Source organism: Euphorbia lathyris, chromosome 9 (genome assembly GCF_963576675.1).
Source record: "Euphorbia lathyris chromosome 9, ddEupLath1.1, whole genome shotgun sequence".
Classification (NCBI taxonomy): Eukaryota; Viridiplantae; Streptophyta; class Magnoliopsida; order Malpighiales; family Euphorbiaceae; genus Euphorbia; species Euphorbia lathyris.
In genome coordinates this window covers 35,541,077-35,561,970 of record NC_088918.1, presented here as the reverse complement: position 1 = coordinate 35,561,970, position 20,894 = coordinate 35,541,077, and the positions used below count along the sequence as shown (strand labels likewise).

At 29.2% G+C, this 20,894-nt stretch overlaps 1 pseudogene; it reads right to left on the bottom strand.

Annotated features, from left to right (window-relative positions):
• Positions 1 to 12,939: 12,939 nt before the first annotated feature.
• On the bottom strand, positions 12,940 to 16,166 carry LOC136206860 (benzyl alcohol O-benzoyltransferase-like; annotated as a pseudogene).
• Between the last annotated feature and the right edge of the window lie 4,728 nt (positions 16,167 to 20,894).

Genomic DNA, 20,894 nt, shown 5'->3' with positions numbered 1-20,894 from the left:
GGGTAAAGCCTACTAGTAAAGACCCAACACCTTTTAAGCAGTGGAATATAGGGATGGCAACAGGTAGGGTACCCGCAGGTAGTGCCAATCCTAAACCCTTATCCGTTTATTTTTTAATTACCCGTACCATTCCCATTACCCTAATGGGTATGTTTTGCATCCCATACCTGTCCCATTTAATTCACGGGTACCCACGGGTACCCTTACCCGTTAAAAATCAAGAAATAAAAAAATAATATTACAAATTTAACAAAGTATAAATTTAATAAATTATTCATTTAAAAATTGAACAAATTGAATTTTAATTAATAAAAATAAAGTAGCTTAGTTATATCACTTAATGGTCGAAAAACAAAAGGTTGGTGTTCAAATCTCACATCTTACATCTAAAACGTAATAATATTTTTTAATATATAAAAAAGTTATGACGGGTAACGGGTACAGGGTACCCTGGGGGTCTTCCCATACCCGTCCCATTACCCTAACGGGTAATGTTTTTGATCCCATACCCGTCCCATACCCTTTTATATAGGGTACGAGTAGTTCCATTAGGGTCGGGTAGTGTCGGGTACCCGCGGGTAGAGTACCCGTTGCCATCCCTAGTGGAATACTTATCTTTCTCCATTAATTAAATATGGTAGACTTGCGATTTGTGAGAAGTACGTATGGTAGACTTGCAATATTGTGAGAGAAAAAAACAGTTGATTTTGAAAGGGTATCCAAGGTCATAAAAGGTAAACCGCGGGTTTGGAGCGACAACAACAGTAATTTGCTGCTTTTAGAAACAACAACCTTTTTCTTCTGACCATAACCATTACGAGTATACTTTTTCGTTTTCGTTTAAAGTCATAGTAAGGGTTGTGCAACGCTAATGGAGTATTAGTAGAGTTGGTATCCTAAAATATTCGTCTTGCTACCATTCATACACGTAATTATGTATCTATTAAATTCATGTTCAAATTGCTAAGTACGCGTCTAGTCAATTAAGATTATAATATTAGATCAACTTAACCATTTAATCATAATTTGAATCCTACATATTAGAATGTAAGCGTGATTGTAATATTTGGTGAGAGAGCTTTAATTGTCTCATAAAGATTTACTCTACTCGAATCTAAATTAGTCTACACCATCGACCTTGGATACCAAATGTTCTAGACCAAAAAATTCATGCATGTTGAACATTGGGATGGTATATTGTTCAAATTCTTTAATTTTTTTTTGATAAAGATGCTTAATCATTTCATTAGATGATAAAATACGAATACATCGTGAAAATAGCAAGGGATAAAACCTTACACAAGTACAGACAAATGCCTAATACAACATCCATAAAGGAAATAAAAGGACTACAAAGAGCAAAAATAACCATAAAAGGTACAACTACAACAATAAGACGATAAAACTCATACTTCTTCCGAATCCAACTCCACATAAAAGCCACCGCAAACCAATCGTCATCATTTAGTTTCTTCCGACTAACTGGACTATCTGGATCTGAGTCCTTTTTACTGGTGCAACCCCGTAGATCTGTAGATCTACGAATAAAATAACACGTTTCCGCTCTTGCTAAATCTAAAAAAAGCGTAAACGACAGAGATATAGCTAACGGGTGCGAATCAGATGGAGAAAATTCGAAGAAAGGAATGAGTTTTCAACTGAAAACGAAACACTAAAAAGCTAGAAAAAACGAAAAAACAGTCATAGATGGAAGGAGGAAGAAGGAAGACAAGCTTCCTTCTCCCTTCTCCGATTAGATCTGGCTACTTTGTTGTAGCTTAAGGTTGCAAAAATTGGAAAAGGAGAAAAGGAGACAAGGAATGGAAAGAAAGAAGAAGACGGCAGAGAGCAGGAGAGGAAGAGGTGGTGGGTTTCAAGGGGGGGGGGGGCAAAGATTAGGGAAAAACCTAGAGAAAAGCTAGAGCTTCTCTCTCTAGGCGGCTTTTTTCCGACAGGTGTACTTCAAATTCTTTAATTAGGACATATACTTAACATATTATCATTTGTCTGCAGAAAAATATTATTTTTAAACATATCTGACAAGGAAATTTTTAGTATTGGAAAATAGTATTTAGTTATAAAATCAGAAAATATTTTTTTGGCATTTGTTTATTTCTTAGGAAAATAATAATATTATATTTATTTATACTTTTTATTTTCAACTAAATTAATATATAATTATCTTCAAAAGATTTGTATTTTGGTACAATTTTATTAAATAATCCATAAATATTTCTTAGATTGATTCAAAAAAAAAAATATTTCTTAGATTAATTTGTATCTAGTAATACCATATTAAAAAAACACATATTATTGGACTCTCAGAAACAGCACGTCTCATTTAAATAAAATAGTTTAGCAATCTAGCTAATTACACTTTCAATGATAAATAACTAAATTAAGAATCAAAAGCTGAGTCAAATAATGGAATATTCTTATTCTAAAAACTTGTATACTGTTTGTTTATGTATTCAAGAATTTTACAAACCATTAGATATGACACAAGTGCACCAACCGCGCAGCTAACGACAATAATGGGTGGCAGTGACAGATCCAGAAATTTTTGAAAGGGGGCAAATTCTTACTATTCTTATCTTACAAATTTTCGTAAATATTATATCATTTTAATCAAGTTCAGAGGACAATAGACTACTATAAGCAAGTTTAGAGGATCAATACATATATCACTTTAAACAAATTTAGATGACCAATATATCATTTTAAACAAATTTGAGAGATAACAAAACACCCGACAAGAAGGCCAAAATGCCCTTCTAATAGTGACGGAACCACGGGGGGTAGGGCGAAAACCTCTAGATCCACCACTTGCCAGTGGATGGTTACAAAAACTGGAAGTATAGCAGTGGTGACCAGCTGGTGGGAGGTTAATGGAAGTCAAAGAGAGAAAAATAATGAGTGGGTGTATTCACGAAAATAAATTAGAGTTTCAAAATTTGTAGGAAAATATTTTATCCTTTTAAAAACATTAAGGTGTCGTTTGGTATACTGTAATGAACGTTGTAATGGAATATTCATTACAATAGATGTTCATTACTATGTTTGGATTAGTCTATTGCTTTTGTCGTAATGGAATCATAATTACATTACTCAATTTTTCTTTACAAATTTATGTAATGAGGATTACATAAAAAAAATACACATGAAGTATCATTACAACTAGTCCAAATATATATTTTTATTATTTATATTTATTATCAACAATTCTTATTAAATGGTAAAACATAAAATGAGAAAAACATGAAAAATGCGAAGAACGGAGAAAATGTGAAAACAGAAAACATGGAAAATAGAAAAAATAGAAAAATGTGAAAAACATGAAACACGAAAAATGAAAAAAATGAGAAAAAACGCGAAAGATGGGAAAAACGTGAAAATGCGGAAACGGAAAATGGAAAAGATGTGAAAAACTAAAAACGTGAAAAAAAAACAGAAAAACATGTGAAAACAAGAAAATGGGAAAAATAAACAAAAAGTAACAAGTTTTTAACCATCATATATGGATGACGTTCTCCTGCAAAAGAAAATTTGAAAATAATTGAAATTTCTAACTACATTTGAAGAAACAAACATAAATATTGTAATAAAAATTATATTTGATCAAAGTTTTTAAAATTTGTCAATCAAACATTGTAATGGAATCATTATTACATTTCATTACATTACAACTTTGATTATATTACAACATTGATTATATTACATTGCATTGACTAATTTAAACTATTCATTTGAGTTTTTACTAAGCGAACCAAAAATCAAGAAAATATTTAATGCATAGAGCCTGGTTGTTTACATGCTGTCAGGATCGATCCTGGGCATAGGCTAGGAGTGCGCTCCTAGGATCCAGGGCCAAAAGGGATCCAAATTTAGTTATTTTACTATATATTAATAATTTTTTTTATCATAAATGTAGTTATTATACACTGGTATTATTAAACGGAGATCAAATAATATGATATTTTAGACCTAAAATCACCCTAAATTTCTAGTTTAAACTTTTAAACTACGTAGTTTATATTTGAAAATGACTCAAATCACATGATTCATTTTTGTACATTTTATAAGCCTTTATCTCTTATTTTACCTTGGGTCCATTAGGGGTGGGCAAAAAAACCGATCAAACCGGTAACCGAACCGAAAACCGGTAATCCGAACCGAAAATTACGGTTAACCGAACCGGCGGTTTTCTTAATGGTTAAAAAAATAAGTGGCTATCGGTTTCGATTTCGGTTTCGGTTTCGCATGTTAAAAAACCGCGGTTAACGGTTAACCGAACCGCTTAATATATATAAATTTAAAAAAAATATATATATATTAATATATAGTATATATTATCAATATACAATAGTTAAAAAGATAAAAACCCTCTAACCCATAAAGTATAATACAAGTTATAAACCTTTAACATACAAAAAAAAAAGATGAAATATTGTATTAAGTACTTTGATGAAATATTATTTACGTTTCTTTATGTTTTAAATGTAAACTTGATGGATTGTTTTTTAGTTCGGTGTTTATGTTTGAATTCTGAACTTTTATATGAATTCGTTTCGTTTGAATTTTTTAAATTATGTATATTTTAATATTGTTTAAAAATTTAGGTTTGGGTAAAAATTATGGTTAACCGTTGATTTTTGGTTAACCAGTGTGAATTGGTTCAAAACCGTTAACCGAAAAACCTAACCGAAATTAATGGTTAACTGGTTGTACGGTTAACCAATTGTTCTGGATCGGTTTCGGTTTACATAGTTAAAAAACCGAAGGTAACAGTTAGGTTAATAAAATCACCTAATGGACCGGTTAACCGAACCGTACCCACCCCTAAAGTCCATGCTGTTTGCTATTGCTGTTTCTTGTTAGAAAGACAATAATTTTCCGATTTTAGAAAAAAAAGCTAATTTTCATATATTAAATCATAAATAATAATTTTCTAACTAAATACATAAAACTCTTATTTTAAATAAACAATGAAATAAACAAAACACTCCTGCTATACTTTAAGGTCAACGGATGGAGCCCTCAAGTTCATTCTTTTACATCCCATAAAAAATATTTATTAATTGATTTGGTAAATCTATTATGGCGATAGCAGGCGGCTAATTGAGCTGACTAATTGATAGATTCCATATATATATGAAACTTTGAAAACCAGTTCACCTGAAGAAATAAAAAAATAAAATGAAAGCAAAAGGATACATCATTCATTATTAAAATAAGATGGCGATAGTCATGCAATATTTTTTAGTAGGGGTGCACGTGATCGGTTAACCAGTCCATTAAGGTTAATTCGATCGGTTAACCATTTAATCGGTTTTTTAAAAACACTAACCATACACTAGTCCATAAAATTCGGTTAACCACTAATCGGTTAACCAATTATTTCGGTCGGTTAACCTTTTATTTCGGTTTCTAACCATTAGTAAATAAAAATAATAAAAAATTTCTAATAACGGATCAATAACGAGTTGAAGAGATTAACAATGAAAAAACATCGAGCACTTTAATCTATGACTTCCAACTCACTATTCAATTACAATAACTTCTTCATGAATTTAAATTCAAATAAATTTTTAAATTTAATATAATAAGTGGTTCATATTTTAGAGCTTTATTTTGAACTAATGTAGTTTACTTTCTCCAGGGATCAAATTTCCTAATAATCAATGTATATAACTAATCAATTGATACCGGTTATAACTAATAAGTTTATGAATTCTATTTTGCTACATTTTAAATGAAATTGATTTTTAATTTCAATGGTATAGTTAAGAAATTTGACAGACGACCATTAGAGTGAAATTTTAACAAATGATTTATAATTTGCGAAATAAATTAGTAATATTTATTAGTTAAATTAGAGTAATTAAATCTTATAAAAAAATTTGGATAAATATAATCAATATATATTTAGCTAACTACTTAATTGGATAAATGTAACTAATTACTAATTAGTATAGTTGGATAAAATATAATTATATATATAAATATAAATAAATATATTTTTATATTTTTTAAATATTTAATTGACATTCGGTCGGTTTCGGTTAACCGCGGTTTTTGAAATGCCGAAACCGTAACCGTAACCATTAACCACTATTTTTAAAATTAAAAACCGTACACTAGTCCATCGGTTTCGATTAACCTTATTTTCGGTTCGGTTTCGGTTTTCCGGATTTTCCGGATTTTTGTGTGCACCCCTATTTTTTAGGTAAAAAACGATTTTAGTTTATTAAGCCTATAATCTTCTATTTTAACACATTAATTTTTTAATTTTTATTTTCTATTATATTAAGTGTCCGTTTCTTTCCATTTTTCGGAACTGCATTTTGCCTAAGATAGAAAGTGTTTGGTAAAATTCTGAAACAACTGCTTTTTTTTTTTTTTTTTGCAGAAAAACAACTAATATCTACTGTCTATTAACAACAACAAATAATAAACAGCTGAAACACACGGCCCTAAGCTTCTTATCAAACAAATTAACAGCGAATATAAAACTCATTTAATAGAGTGTTATTTTTTAGAGTTTGGAATAAAAAAAATTACTGTCTCTATAACCACATTATACGTATAAAAAAGTTTGCTTTCGAACTGTTGAATGCAAATTTCGAATCCAGCTGAAATGAATAATGCTATGTTAACCAGATTTATTATAAATAATTGGTCTTTTTTGGGGGAAAAAGTACAAATATAAACCATGTGGTTTGAGTCATTTTCAAACATAACTACGTGGTTTAAAAACTTGCAAATTGGTACATTGTGGTTCATTCCGTTAGCAATTAAAGATAGTCCAAACTGACTAGCAATGTTAAAAAAAATCAAAAGTCAAATGGTAAAGAACTATTTTGATCTTTATAGAGTTGTGTTTGAAAAAAAAATACCATAAGTACTCATCAGCAAATCGGCGAAACCACATTACATCTATATGTAATTAACCCTAATTTTTTACTAGGTTGATATTGGTGTTTGTTAATACGGAGATATGTCATATGCAGTCTCATACTGCTTTTAAAATCAAATTATAAGCATTCATTTTAATTTTTTATTCATGGATTTGATACTTCTCTCAATAAAAATTATAATTGTTGTTCATTTGATATTGGATTTTATAGGACTGTGGCTGCATTCACTACAGTAATTCTTGCTCAGTTGATATACCATTGATTCAAGCATATTGACATTATGAAAAATCTATTCATGGTAGTATTCGTTTAAATGAATAAACGTGATTCGTGTTATAAATTTTTTAAATTTAAAATATGAGTGATTTATTATTGTTTTATTGTTATAAATATATTTATTTTATTTTAATTTTTTGACGTATACTTTTTATTTTTTATATCTTATATTAAAAATAGTGTCAAAAAATAATAACTTTTTTTTATAATAATCCAATTATTAAAAATAATAATTACAATAATTATAATATCTATCTATACTATATATAATAGCGGAAGCAGAGAGAATTTACAAGAAGTGTTTTAGAGGCTTTTTAACTTAGTTGGCACCTTAGGAGCAAAGAGAATGAGTTTTAATTATATCTATATCATGAGTACTATATTAATATATTATTTATTGTCAATTACTTGCTCATTAATTAAAGTAATAAAAGAAAGTAAGAGTCACAGGAAGACGAAAAAACACAAAGCGAAGGAAATCCAAAAGTCACAAATAAACATATATATATATATATATATATATATATATATATAAAACATGATATATAGTATTACGTCATTATACTTATTGGCCACTGAAAATCAAAGAACTCATCGACCTTTAATTTTGATTATGTATTAGTTTTGTTCTTAATCTCTTAATTTTGTTCTTACTTCAAATAATATAGTCTTATAATTTTTTCTTACTTCATTAAAAGATTCCGATTGATCTAAGAGCGATTTTCATTGATAAACTTTATTAGTAACATTTTCTTCAAAAATTAGGAGAATTTAGACTTTGACATCTTTAATTGAAGAAATCTGATGAAAATATAAGATGCATGGACAACTGAAATCGGAAAAAGCAAATGCGTCAAAAATTACAGGAAATCGTTATGTTTTCGAAGTAATTATTCAATTTTTTTCATATATATAGTTCTTTTTTCTCAATTGTGTTGTTCCATACATCTCGCTTCCTTATCAATGTTTTTTTATTTGTCTTTTTTTTTTCAAAATGACTAAATAAAGATTTTGTATATTTTCATTCTTTTTTAGTATAAGTTGCTAGATGTAATCCTTTCAATTGTTAACTCTAACTAAAATTTGGATTTTCGGCTTTATATGAACACAATTGTTAGGTTTAATTGGAGTTAGGTTAATTTTCCAAATTCAGAACCCGGTGAAGTCCACTGATTTTTTTTTTAGTTTGGGCTTATCAAACTCATATGGATTGAATTTTTTTATTTTTATACATTTTTTGTACGAATAGATATAAAGTTTCACACAATAGTTGTTCATTGAAGTTGGAAACATATATTGAAGAAATTAATTAAAGATGTATTGAAACATTATACTTGCAATGAAATTTATTTCAATTATAAATCATGTTCTGTTATGATTATCATTCTAAGTTTCTTTCTCATTTTTAGTCATGGATTCTACATTATTATTATTATTATTATTATTATTATTATTATTATTATTATTATTATTATTATTATTATTATTATTATTATCAAGAAGTTAAGTTTTTTTTGCTCAATCCTTTAGATGAGAGATTGTAAACGTCCAATACACTTGATAAGATGTTTATTCTTGAAGCAATTTAGGTTATGCTAGATATGAACTCAAAATGAAGGTAAATAAAAATAATTTTTGATGCTCAGAATCCTAAAATGTGCATTAATTATTAATTATGGGATAGCGAGACAGTTGCTTTGGCAACATTGAGTTTTATAGTTATTAATCATTATATTATGGTTTGTACAAAATTGTTAGTATTTCAATAATTTTTATTAGTCATAAGAAATTTCTCTGATGAACCAATGTATATCAAGTTGATATTTTTTTTAAAGGAGAACAAAAAGATATTAATATGTTAATAAATTAGTTAGTAATTATGTTTTTATAACAGTTTTATGTATAACATGAATGACAATAAGTTAAATTTTAACATCTTCATTTATTCACTTTTATCTTAAATTCTTAAAATTTATTAATTGTAATTTTTATTTATTTGAAATGAAAATTATTTAATTGGGTCGTCATATCTCTTTCATTTATTGTCTCTTGATATAACTTTTTTAATAGGTTGATATTGATATGTGTGTAATACAAAGATATGTCATATGCAGTCTTATACTACTTTTAGAATCAAATTATTTTAATTTTGTATTCATGTGCTTGATACTTCTTCCCATAGAAATCATAATTATTGTTCATTTGATATTGGAGTTTACAGGACTGCGGTTGCATTCACTGCATTCTTGCTCAGTTGATATACCGTTAATTCAAGCATATTGACATTATGAAAAATTTATTCATGGTAGTATTCATTTGCATGATGCGTGTTATAAAATTTTCAAATTTAAAATATGAGTGTTTTATTATTGTTTATTATTGTAAATATTTTTTTTACATGTTTATTTTTTGATGTGTATTTTATATGTTATATTGAAAATAGTGTACAAAGAATTACGTTTATTGGTGCAAATTTACTATCATGCAAAGCTCACACATAAAAAATTTATTTTAGAAGATATAAAATGTTAATATTTAACTATTTAATAGCAAGTCCTAATAGAGTTGAACCCTCATGACTAAGAAACTTTCTTTGGCCCTAGAGTGAAGATATATATCTCTAATTGACAGGGCCGGTCCTGATAATTTACGGGCCCTAGGCGGAATAATAAATAAGGGCCCCTTTAATAAAAATATTTTTCGTAAACAAATTAAAATACATTTCAATACATGATAAATAAAAAATATTTTATTAGTAATTATACAGTATGTATTATTACGATCATCGAATACAATTGTTTATCCAAAATAAAAAAAATGTTTCACAAATTCTTTAAATTATGGATAAATCCCTATTTAATCCACGTGGTATCTAAAATTTTAGGGTTAATACACATATTTACCCTTGTATTTGTTCGTTTTAGCACATATGACCTTATATCAAATAAACGTACAAATATCTCCTTATACTTTTCAAAACATAGCAAAAATGCCCTAACCTAAACAGAACTTTTATTTGGATAACTCTGTTAATCCAGTCATCCCAGCCCTCATGAAAAATACAACACGTGGCATAGGAATATAAAATGGAAAAAAAACCTAACACAACTAATCGCCATCTAGCGGACTCTTCTCCTTCTCTCATTGAAATTCATTGCACCCGTCTTCTCTTTGAGCGATCGATGAACGACATGAGGGATTCCATTTCGATTCCTTTTGGATGATTCCTTTCACGTACCGATGATTCTTTTCATTTGTTTCTTATTCGAAGGTTTCAATCTGTATTTTGCCCTTCTTCGATTCATTCACTAATCGGTGATTTCTGTCAGATCTCTTAGCCTGGGTAAGTTGTTTGCTGTCATTTACATTTTTTGAAGGTGTAAAATATGTGCAGATTTTAAGACGTTGTTCTAGTTATTTTTTTTACAGTATTTATGGTTTTTTAATTTTTTTTATCAAGAATCTTGAATCTTCCGTTTATGTACATTATTCAGCATAGGGGTGTTTGGGTAGATTTGTACTGGACTTGCTCAATTTTTCGAATTGAGCAAGTAGAGTCATTTTTTTTGGGGGTTTTGTTATATTTTTTGGTTTATTTAATTGTCATATTTTTTTTTGGGTCTGAATCCGCCTTGAGGATGTCGAGGACCTCTACTGATTTCTGCAGATGGAAGAGGTGTTTGTCCTTTGGGCAAGGAGTTTTCTCTATTTACCCTCTCTCCGAGCCAGATCGAAATAATTTTACTTTGATCTAACCCTCTGGTGTTTCTAGCATGTATTTAGGAAACCTTCAAATCTGCAAACTTTAGATTTAGGTATGAATTTCTTGAATGGAAGCATTCCTGAAAGTATTTGCAATTGGTCCTCCTTGCAATGTTTTCATACTGATTCTTACAATCTCACTGGGTCATTACCTAGGAACATAGGGAATTTAATTAACTTAAAACTTTTAGTGCTAGCTGCAAACAAATTAGAGGGTTCAATACATGTTTCAATTGCAAAGTTGCAAGCTTTGGAAATCATAGAGCTAAGTCGGAACCGTCTCGATGGATCCATTCCTCCTAGCATTTCGAATTGCACCAAACTTTTGTACCTTGATTTAGCTTTGATTAGTCCGTATATGTACATTCTGGGTTTTACAATTATTGGTTGATTGGGTTATTGAGAATTTACACCTATTTGTTGCATGAAATTTATAATTTTGTATTATCTGCAGTACTATGGGTATATAGGGTGCTGATCTCATAAATAAAATTATGCATTCTTTGTTACATCATTAGTTGGATATTTATAGATATGCTAACTCTGGGTGATATCAGAGATAGAGAACTTGGTCAAGTTACTAAGTCTTGCGTTGTTTCTAATGTATAAAAAGCTTCAACGGGATATAATGGGCGTGGTTGAGGTATGATTGTGATACTTTATTGTGGGCATGTTTGTTAGTTCATATCAAACAATGTTAGAGGATATAGTTTATATTTGGACTGTAAAATTTACAAGTCAAGTATGGAGATTAATATCTGGTGCAAGTGCTTGCTTTAAGGGTAACATATTTCTTAAGGTGATATATTGATCTAGCAGACAAATGCGGTTTTAATTGTTGTTTCCGTTGCTAAATGATTGTTTATATAATAGTATCATAGTATGTATTCATTAATGTGGAGATTATTGCTATTGTAAGTTAATGGTTTATAATTTTGATGGTTTTAGGTGAAGATGAAGAAGGAAGGAGGAAGATGAAGAAAAAAGGAAGAAGATGGAGAGAAAGAAGAAGAGAAGAGAATGGAAACGGAAGAAGATAAATAATGTAGCCGTTAGCATGGATGTAAATTTAGAAATGTTTCAAAATTTGAAAATTTGTATATTATATGCACTTTTGAAATGATTGAAAGTTTTGTAAATTTAAATAAAAAATTACAAGTTTTCTAGATTTAAATTTGAGTATTGATCAATAATTATCATTAGGTACAAAATTAATTTATAAAATAAAAATAAATAAATCACTATTAAATTAGTAAATTCAAAATTTTAATAAGGAATGATTTTTGTCAGTAATTTGTCGGTATGGTATTTTTCAGCGACAAATTTGGAATTTTCGTCATGTAAAATGCAGTATTATAAAATTTTGTTGTATAAATTTCGACGCATAAATTTTCGTCGCTAAAAATCTGACGTGATATTTATTAATTGAGGTGGCAGATTAGGTGGAGGCTGAGGTGTAGTTCTGTAAGTGACATATCACCAATCTGTTAGCTCATGGTATTTTTGCAGTTTTTTGAAAAGTATAAGGAGACATTTGTGCGTTTATTTGATATAGGGGTATATGTGTCAAAACGGACAAATACAAGGGCAAATATGTATATTAATCCAAAATTTGATCATTTGGCTAATGTGGTATTATTTGATAACATTTGCTCATTGGAGTATTTCCATGAAGGAAATTTAACTCGTTTTGTATAAACAAAACTAAGCAATTTGTTAACTTTTATACTCTAATTTAAAAAAATTAGATCCAAATTCATAAATTCTAAGCTTTAATATATATTTTGGACTCTTAATTTATAAATTTTAAGTTTTAAAATATATTAAAATAATTTTATTTATTTGACATAATTACAAATAAGTTCCATATTTGTATAATTTTTTTTAGAAAAAAAAAACTGATTTCTCCATATCTAAAAAGTGTGAATGTTGAGGCTATACATGCTGAGGCTATGGATCGAACACAAGAGCATTAGGAGAGGAATTGCTAGCTTTACCACTAGGATATATATATTTTTTTGAGATAAGGATACATATTTATTTTGATACAAATTGCTTTTTTTTCTTCTTATATATACTGAATTCTTGATAAAATATTTGGGCCCCCTTATGGCCTTGGGCCCTAGGCCAGCGCACTCCTGGCCTAGGCCCAGGGCCGGCCCTGCTAATTGATCGATATAAAAGGCACATCAAAGGGAGGATTTTGGAGAGTTGTCCTTGAACATATACTTCAACTCCTTAACGAATCTATCCATAGCTTGAATGGGCAAACAAAGAGGCACTAAAATTCCATTTTCTCCATTATTGTTTTGATAGGGAACCAAAAAGCTTGCCATAGTTGGAATAGCTCTAGCAGGACCACCATAAATAGCATTTCCCCACCCAAAATCCACGTCTCTAAGTCCTAATTTGATATTATCAGACATTATGTAAGTCCCTTCAACATGAAACAAAGGCCTTCCTTTACTCACTAGAGTATCCATTGTAGATTGTACGTATTCTCTACTTACATTTTCTTTAGACTTTCTTATTAACCCCAATGCATACTCCAATGGATTTTGAATCAGATCTTTAGCAATCGATGTAACCATGGAAAGAAAGAAACCATTCCCGTAATAGCCTTGTGGTAATAAAGGAGGGTTGAATCGTTTACGAACATTAATAAGACATATCATTCGCATAATCTGGGTTGGGTTTGGTTGAAGTAAAATGGTACGACATTTCCACATACATGCTGTTAATATTTCAAAAGTAGAACAAGGAAGCATCTGTGGAAGAATGGATTTTCTTATGATAGAAAGTTGTTTGAGTTCAAAAAAGAACGCTCGTTGGACTAAGTCATTAAGTTGAAGTGGAATTGTTGGATTGTTTTCATATTCAGGGTGAAAACATGTCGGATTTAGTGGATTTCTAGCACTAAGAACATGTCTTTTCCATATAGGTACAATAGAAGGAATTGGTTTCCCTCTTGCAATTTCTCCCACTGCCGTCATGAATTGGACTAACCCAGGCCCGTCGCTCATTGTGTGGTTTAAATTTAGAGCAAAAACAAAACCTCCACATTTAAGACGTGTTACCTGTAAAGAAACCATTTTAACCAAAAGCTTAATTAAAGTCAAATAATTAATAGTTTTTACTACTGCATGCGAATGCCCTTTGAATTCGAAGGGTGCAAAACATAAACTCATCTTACCATCTACTAAAATTATATTAATGACCCATGAATATCATAATATTACTAATTGCATTATGGCTAAACTTCATTTCTTGATTTAAAAATCCTTTACTTTGCATTACTAACTTTAAAGTCTATGTCAACAAAAATTCCTTAAAAAATCAACAAAAGAATGAGAGTAAATAGGCATTTGACCATAATTAAAGTTTGGGTATAATTTTATTAATTGTTTTTTTTTTATAGATTTTGTTGATTTTGACTTTAGTATTAAGTAATGTAAAATTCAATTTTTTTTTTCAAGAAATGAAACTAGAGGCATAACGTTATTTAGTATAAATAATCTATTAATGCTTGAGTTTGTGCATAGCACACTAATAAATCTCTCTGTTTTTATTCAAACACATTATAAAGTCTCTGAATATTGACAAAACTAACTACTTAAGTTCTTCATCCATAAATTTTATATAAAATAATAAATTAACTCTTCTATCACTAATTAATTTTCATAAATATTGAGTTTTTTATAATAATTTTTTGAGAAATTTTATATGATTTTTACTAATTAATTTAAATATATTTTTAATTAAAGTTTATATAATTTTTTATTATATTAATACAAGCATGAAAAGCAGCCCTAGTAATAAAATTATATTATTATTTAGTTATTATTTTTGGACCATTATTATTTAGTTATTATTAATTAAAAAATATAATCAAGATTATAATAACTTAATATTTTAATTTGTAATAAAAAAAATCATATAATATTTATTTTAAGCGATTTTTATGATTTATGTGTTATTGGATTTTAAACTATCGATTAAATGCAATATAAATTAAATTATCATTTTTTTGTAATAAAATATTTAATACATAATATTTTAGTAAATAATAGTTAAATGTTACATTATTGGCTTTATTTTATTGCAACATGTGACAATTAGTTTTTTTAAAATATATTAATATATCGAACAATCAAACACTAGAGTAATTTATGGTAGATAGATAAACTTATCGTTTTGTATATAATTATTTATTAAAATAATTATTAATATATCATTGATTATGTATATATAAATTTAATACATATACAAACACAACATATTTAAAGATCGGTTCATTATTTAAAATATATAATAATATAATTTTATCACCAATATTACTAATTCTTTTATAAAATGCTTTTTACACATACGCTTACATTAAATGATGAAAAAAAAACTCTAACATCATGTGATTCGAACCCATTATTTTCTATAAGTAGACTTTCAACCGTTAGTAATATAATTTTATTACTAATATTACTTTTCATACTTGCATTGATTTAGTAAAAAAATTATATAAACTTAATTACAAAGCATCTATGAAAAATTATAAACTAAAAGGATAAAATATCATTAAATTAATAAAACCTTTATAAATGAATATCATTGGGACTTATATTTTTGACATTACACAATTCTATCCGAGAGGGTATGCTTATATTTTTTAGACATGCTCATAAAATGTCAAAAACGGTCAGGAGTATAAGAATATCTATGAAGTATACCTGAATAAGCAACAAAGGGGAGTTGAGTACTCCATCAGAGCCGGGGGACATGAAAAAGGAGGTCCTCCAAGTAAGGAGATGGAGGGATAAGTGAATTGAGAGATTGATGAAGAGTAGTATCAGCATCAGCTTCAATAAACAATACACCTTCACCGGAGCATTCCACGACAAGCTTGCGGGTAGGACCAACTTCTCTGAGCCTACCCGCAAAAGGATAATAAAATACAAGAGTTTTAGAAACAGCATGCCTAATTAACTCAACAGGGTCTACTCCTTCCATTGAGGAATTGTGCGGATAGATTTGGATGACAGGAATATGAAATCTGAGACCATCTTGGTCATCTATGTCTGATAATGCCCTGAACTCATATGGTGTGGCCTTCGCGGGACGAATAAATTCAGGTTCACGTCTGTGAACCTTGAAAGGTTGAGAGATTCCTGATATGCTCATTCTAGTAAATACCAAGTGCAGCTTTTAGTGTTTAAGTTTTTCTGGTTTTATAGAATGGAAAGGAGACTTTTCTATTATTTTAAGGTAGAAATATCACTTGTATTTATGGACTCAATCTTCAACTGCCCTAATTTGCTTTGGCTATCCTTGTCAACAAATACAAATTAGATTCCCAAATACGGATTTAGATTTACTTCTAACATATAAAATTGTGTAATTTTACCATTAATGTTGCAAAAAAAGAATGACTGTACTCCTACCAAACAAAAAATTTAAAGAGACATATCTACTGTTATTTGACTCGTTAATGTCACATTAAACCTTTCATACATTACATTAAACATTTCATACATCAATTATGTCTAATATTTAAGTTTCGTATTACAAAGTTATATGCAAAAGAAATTGCCTAAGATATTTACTATAATTTTAAAATAGTTATAAACAATTTGACAAAATATATAAAAGCGTTTTATTTTATACATAAACTTGTTTAAAAGATCCCATTTGACAGTGGAAAAACTCTTAAATCATTCTGTTAAATTTTTTTAGTAATTATGACAACAATAATGAAGAATATAAACCTCATTATCTTCATGTGTACCATTTGAAAGTGGTAGTGATTGAGGGTTTAAGTAATGTGCTATCTTTGGACCACTGTACGTTCTTTATTAACTTCATTTATGTAACTAAATTCTGGATAACTTGTACTTTGCGTATCCATGTGAATCACAATTGTAATCAATTATACTCTCAACTATAGGGCTGGGCATTTGGACTGAAGATACTGAACTGGACCGAATATCCGAGTCAAAATATCCGAAACTGGACTGAATTGTTGACTTTTTTTAAAGAACCGGACCGTTGACTTTTTGTTAAAGAACTGGACCGAACTGGACCGAAATTATCCGAAACTGGACTGATAACCGAATTGGATTGAATTGGACCGAACTGGATTGAAAAAACCGATAATTTATTGACATAAAATTTATCATTTCAAATTTTATTATTAATTTTATATTTTATAAATGATTAAATGGATAGCATAATAAAAGGTTCTACAATTTGAGGATTATTCAGTTAATGGACTTCAAATTCGGTTGGCCTAATGATTAAACCCAACCCAATTCAAACTCAACCCTAATGATTAAACCCAATTTGAGGATTATTCAGTTAATGGACTTCAAATATTTGATGGCTAAATATATTGAATTTTATAGTGAGAGTGATGCTAATGAGTTGGTGGCACGAGTTACAAAGATTATTATTACATTGTTAGATGAATATAAGGTAAAAGATGTGGATTTTGGAGCACAAATTTCTAGGTTTGATGAAGTGGATGATGATATTGATGATGATATTGATGATTATTTTTTGGATGTCGATAAAAATAATGTGGTAACTGAGAGAGATTGGGATAGATATGTCAATGAGTTACCTGAGAAATATGTAGTTGATTTTGACCTTCTAGCGTGGTGGAAGGTTAATGCTATAAGGTATCCAGCTTTATCTCAAGTTGCTAAAGATGTTTTGGCAATCCAATGTTCTACCGTGGCTTCCGAATCTACATTTAGCACGAGCGATAGAACTTTAGATCAATTTAGGAGTTCTTTAACTCCTATTACTGCTGCGGTGTTGATTTGTTGTCAAGATTGGCTAAGAACCTCGACTCCAGCGTTCAAATATGAAGAAGAACTGGATGATCTCGAAGCTATTGAAAAAGGTAATATTTCTTTAAAAATCTTATTTTTATTTATTTATTTTAGTGTGAATATGAATTTATTACGTGCATAATTTATTAGTTATAGATTTTGATAAAATTGAATTAAAAAAAATTAATTAACCATTTGTCTTCTTTAGGTTATACTGATTACATATTTAGATGTATTCTTAGTATGAATTTATTTTTAACTTTGTTCTCTAATTTTGCAGAGATTAGTTCTGATCCTGATGTTGCAGCGTCTCTTACATCCATATTTCAATTGGATTATTGAAGTTTTTCAATGTAACACAAGCACATTGATTTTGTTTGACAATTAATATGTATTGTAAACAAATGTTATTTCATTTGGCTAAGAATTTTTATTTTACTTAAATATTTTTATATTTTTATCTTATAAATTTAATTTTTATTTCATTAGAATATTTATCCGAATAACCGAATAACTGTATTAGATTGAACTGGATTGGACCGGAACCGATCTCCGAATCTCCGAACTGGATTGAACCGAAATTTTTGGTACAATCCAATCTTGGAGATTTAATATTTCAATCCAAGTTTGGAGATTTCTATTTTGAAATCTCCGAACTACAATCCAATCTTGGAGATTTTTGAATCTCCGGATTGGACCGGACTGTGCCCAGCCCTACTCAACTAACAACTACTTTGTCATTAATTATTCACTCTCTCACCCGAGATTATTAATTTTGCAGAATATATAAAATAGGTTTAATAGGCACCCAGCCTCCTAACTTGTAACTTTTTTCACCTGCCCCTTCAACTTAGGGGACAACCTCTCAACCCCCTCAACTCCCCAAAAACATCACATACAACCCCTTACACCCCTATGTTTGGTCAAAATATTGACCCGTGTAGAAAACGCGTTTGACTGTTGTCCACACCAATGCCACGTGTCATTTTTTATTAAATTTTTCCATTGAGACCTCTGTTCGGCGAGCAAGCCCAATTGTGCTGGGCGAGCAACTACCAGAGATGGATTTCGATCAGAATTCTTATGCCAGAATGGAAAAATTTAATAAAAAAATGACACTTGACATTGGTGTGGTCAACAGTCAAGCGCGTTTTCTACACGGGTCATTGACCGAACATAAGAGGTGTAAGGGGCTGTATCTGATGTTTTTGAGAGTTGAGTGGTGTTGAGAGGTTGTCTCCTAAGTTGAAGGGGCCAGGTGAAAAAAAGTTATAAATTTAGGGGGCTGAATGCCTATTAAGCCTATAAAATATGGACAAACACAACCTCATACTTTATTGCACGGGCACACTCTTATTTTCCTTATACTTGATAAACTAGGACAACATTGAAACTCTATTTATCTAGCTATCCACCAGACATCTGGACAAATGAAAACCACAAGACTTGTTATATCAATAATATTAGTATGGGTTGGTGAATATAATTCATTTTCTGCTCATACAGTAATGATGATGATAATATACATCCTTAATTGCATTCACAATAATGATAACTTCATTCCAAATGTGGAATTTATTAAATAACTAGAAATTTCTTAAGATAATACAGAACCACTGTTCACATCCTTAATTGCATTCACATAATCTGGTTCATGTTAAACGTTTGGATTGGTAGTGATTGAGGTTTTAAGTAATGTCCATATCTTTGGACCACTATATTACTTGGCTACAACAAAATGGAATTCAGATTTAGCAAACCATTGCTAAATTCACATTAAAAATTGTAATATGAACTCACAGTTGAAGAAGAGTTGATACTTGGGATAGCTCCTTTGCAATTTGACTGCTTAAGTGAAGTGACGGAAATTGACATGCAAGCAGGTTATATGGTAAAAAAAGACTTAACATATTCAACAAATTGAAGTAGCCATATGACTTTGGTATTGGACCAGAAAGTTCCTTGTAATTTACTTGGATTCAATTAAACTTGACAATTTCAAAGACTATTAGGTAAAAATTGAAAAGTTTGTCCATTTGAATGCATAATTAGTCAGGAAAATATAAAAATAAATCATATGGTTTGATATAGGTACCTTAAAATTAATTTCATTAGTAAACACAGTTAACCATTTTATTATATAATTATTACAAATAAACTCTAAAAATTAATAATAAAAATAAAACTCACCATCTTCTTCGTCTCTCTTTAATTTCTAAAACAAACACCATGGATTTGATAAATGATTTCATTAACATTCCCTCTACCTATAATTTGACTCTTCTTCTTCCAACCACCTTTTCTCTTTTTCAAATATCTCTTCTCTGCTTTGCGTGCCTTCTTCTTCAGTGAAGATGTAGCCAGAAAAGTTGTACTTATTACCGGAGCACTTTGATCAATATTAATCAAATTATACAATTTTATTTTCCTTAATATATATAGCATTAATATTTCAGTATAATATAGTTTTAATTAATTTGCATTACATATCAATATTTATCTTCTAATTAAGTTTTAAAAATTGTTTATGGTTTTCTATTTTAGCTAACAGCGGATCATCTATTGGTCAGGGCCGGGGTTTGTCCGGTGAGCATGCTTGAGGATATTCCTGACATTACTAAAATGGCTTCCACTATGGCACGTCTAACTGTAAATTGTAAACAGTGAAAAGAGATGAAATAGATGGTGAGTTTGATTTATATTTTTTTATTTTAGGGGTTGTTTGTGATAATTAAATAATAAATGAATTAATTTATAAAATAAATAAATATAAAGACAAAAATAACTCTTAGTCAGTTTAGACTGTATTTACGAACGGATATTGGAAGGTAGAAACTAATTAAGTAATTAGAAATGGACTAGATATGTAATAAAATTCGCACAAAAACAAAAATTCAACAAGTCTATATATAAGACTAGTGACCTCTTACACACCACAACAATTAAATTCTTTTTTGCATATATCTGTATCTCTTACAACCATAATTTTCTTACCTTATGCATTGATTTTTTTTTTCCTTACCAAATTGTCATCATCATGTGATGATTCAGATTTGGTTTTTTTTTTTTTTTTTTTTTTTTTATAATTAAGTTTATTAATTTTAACATGCCC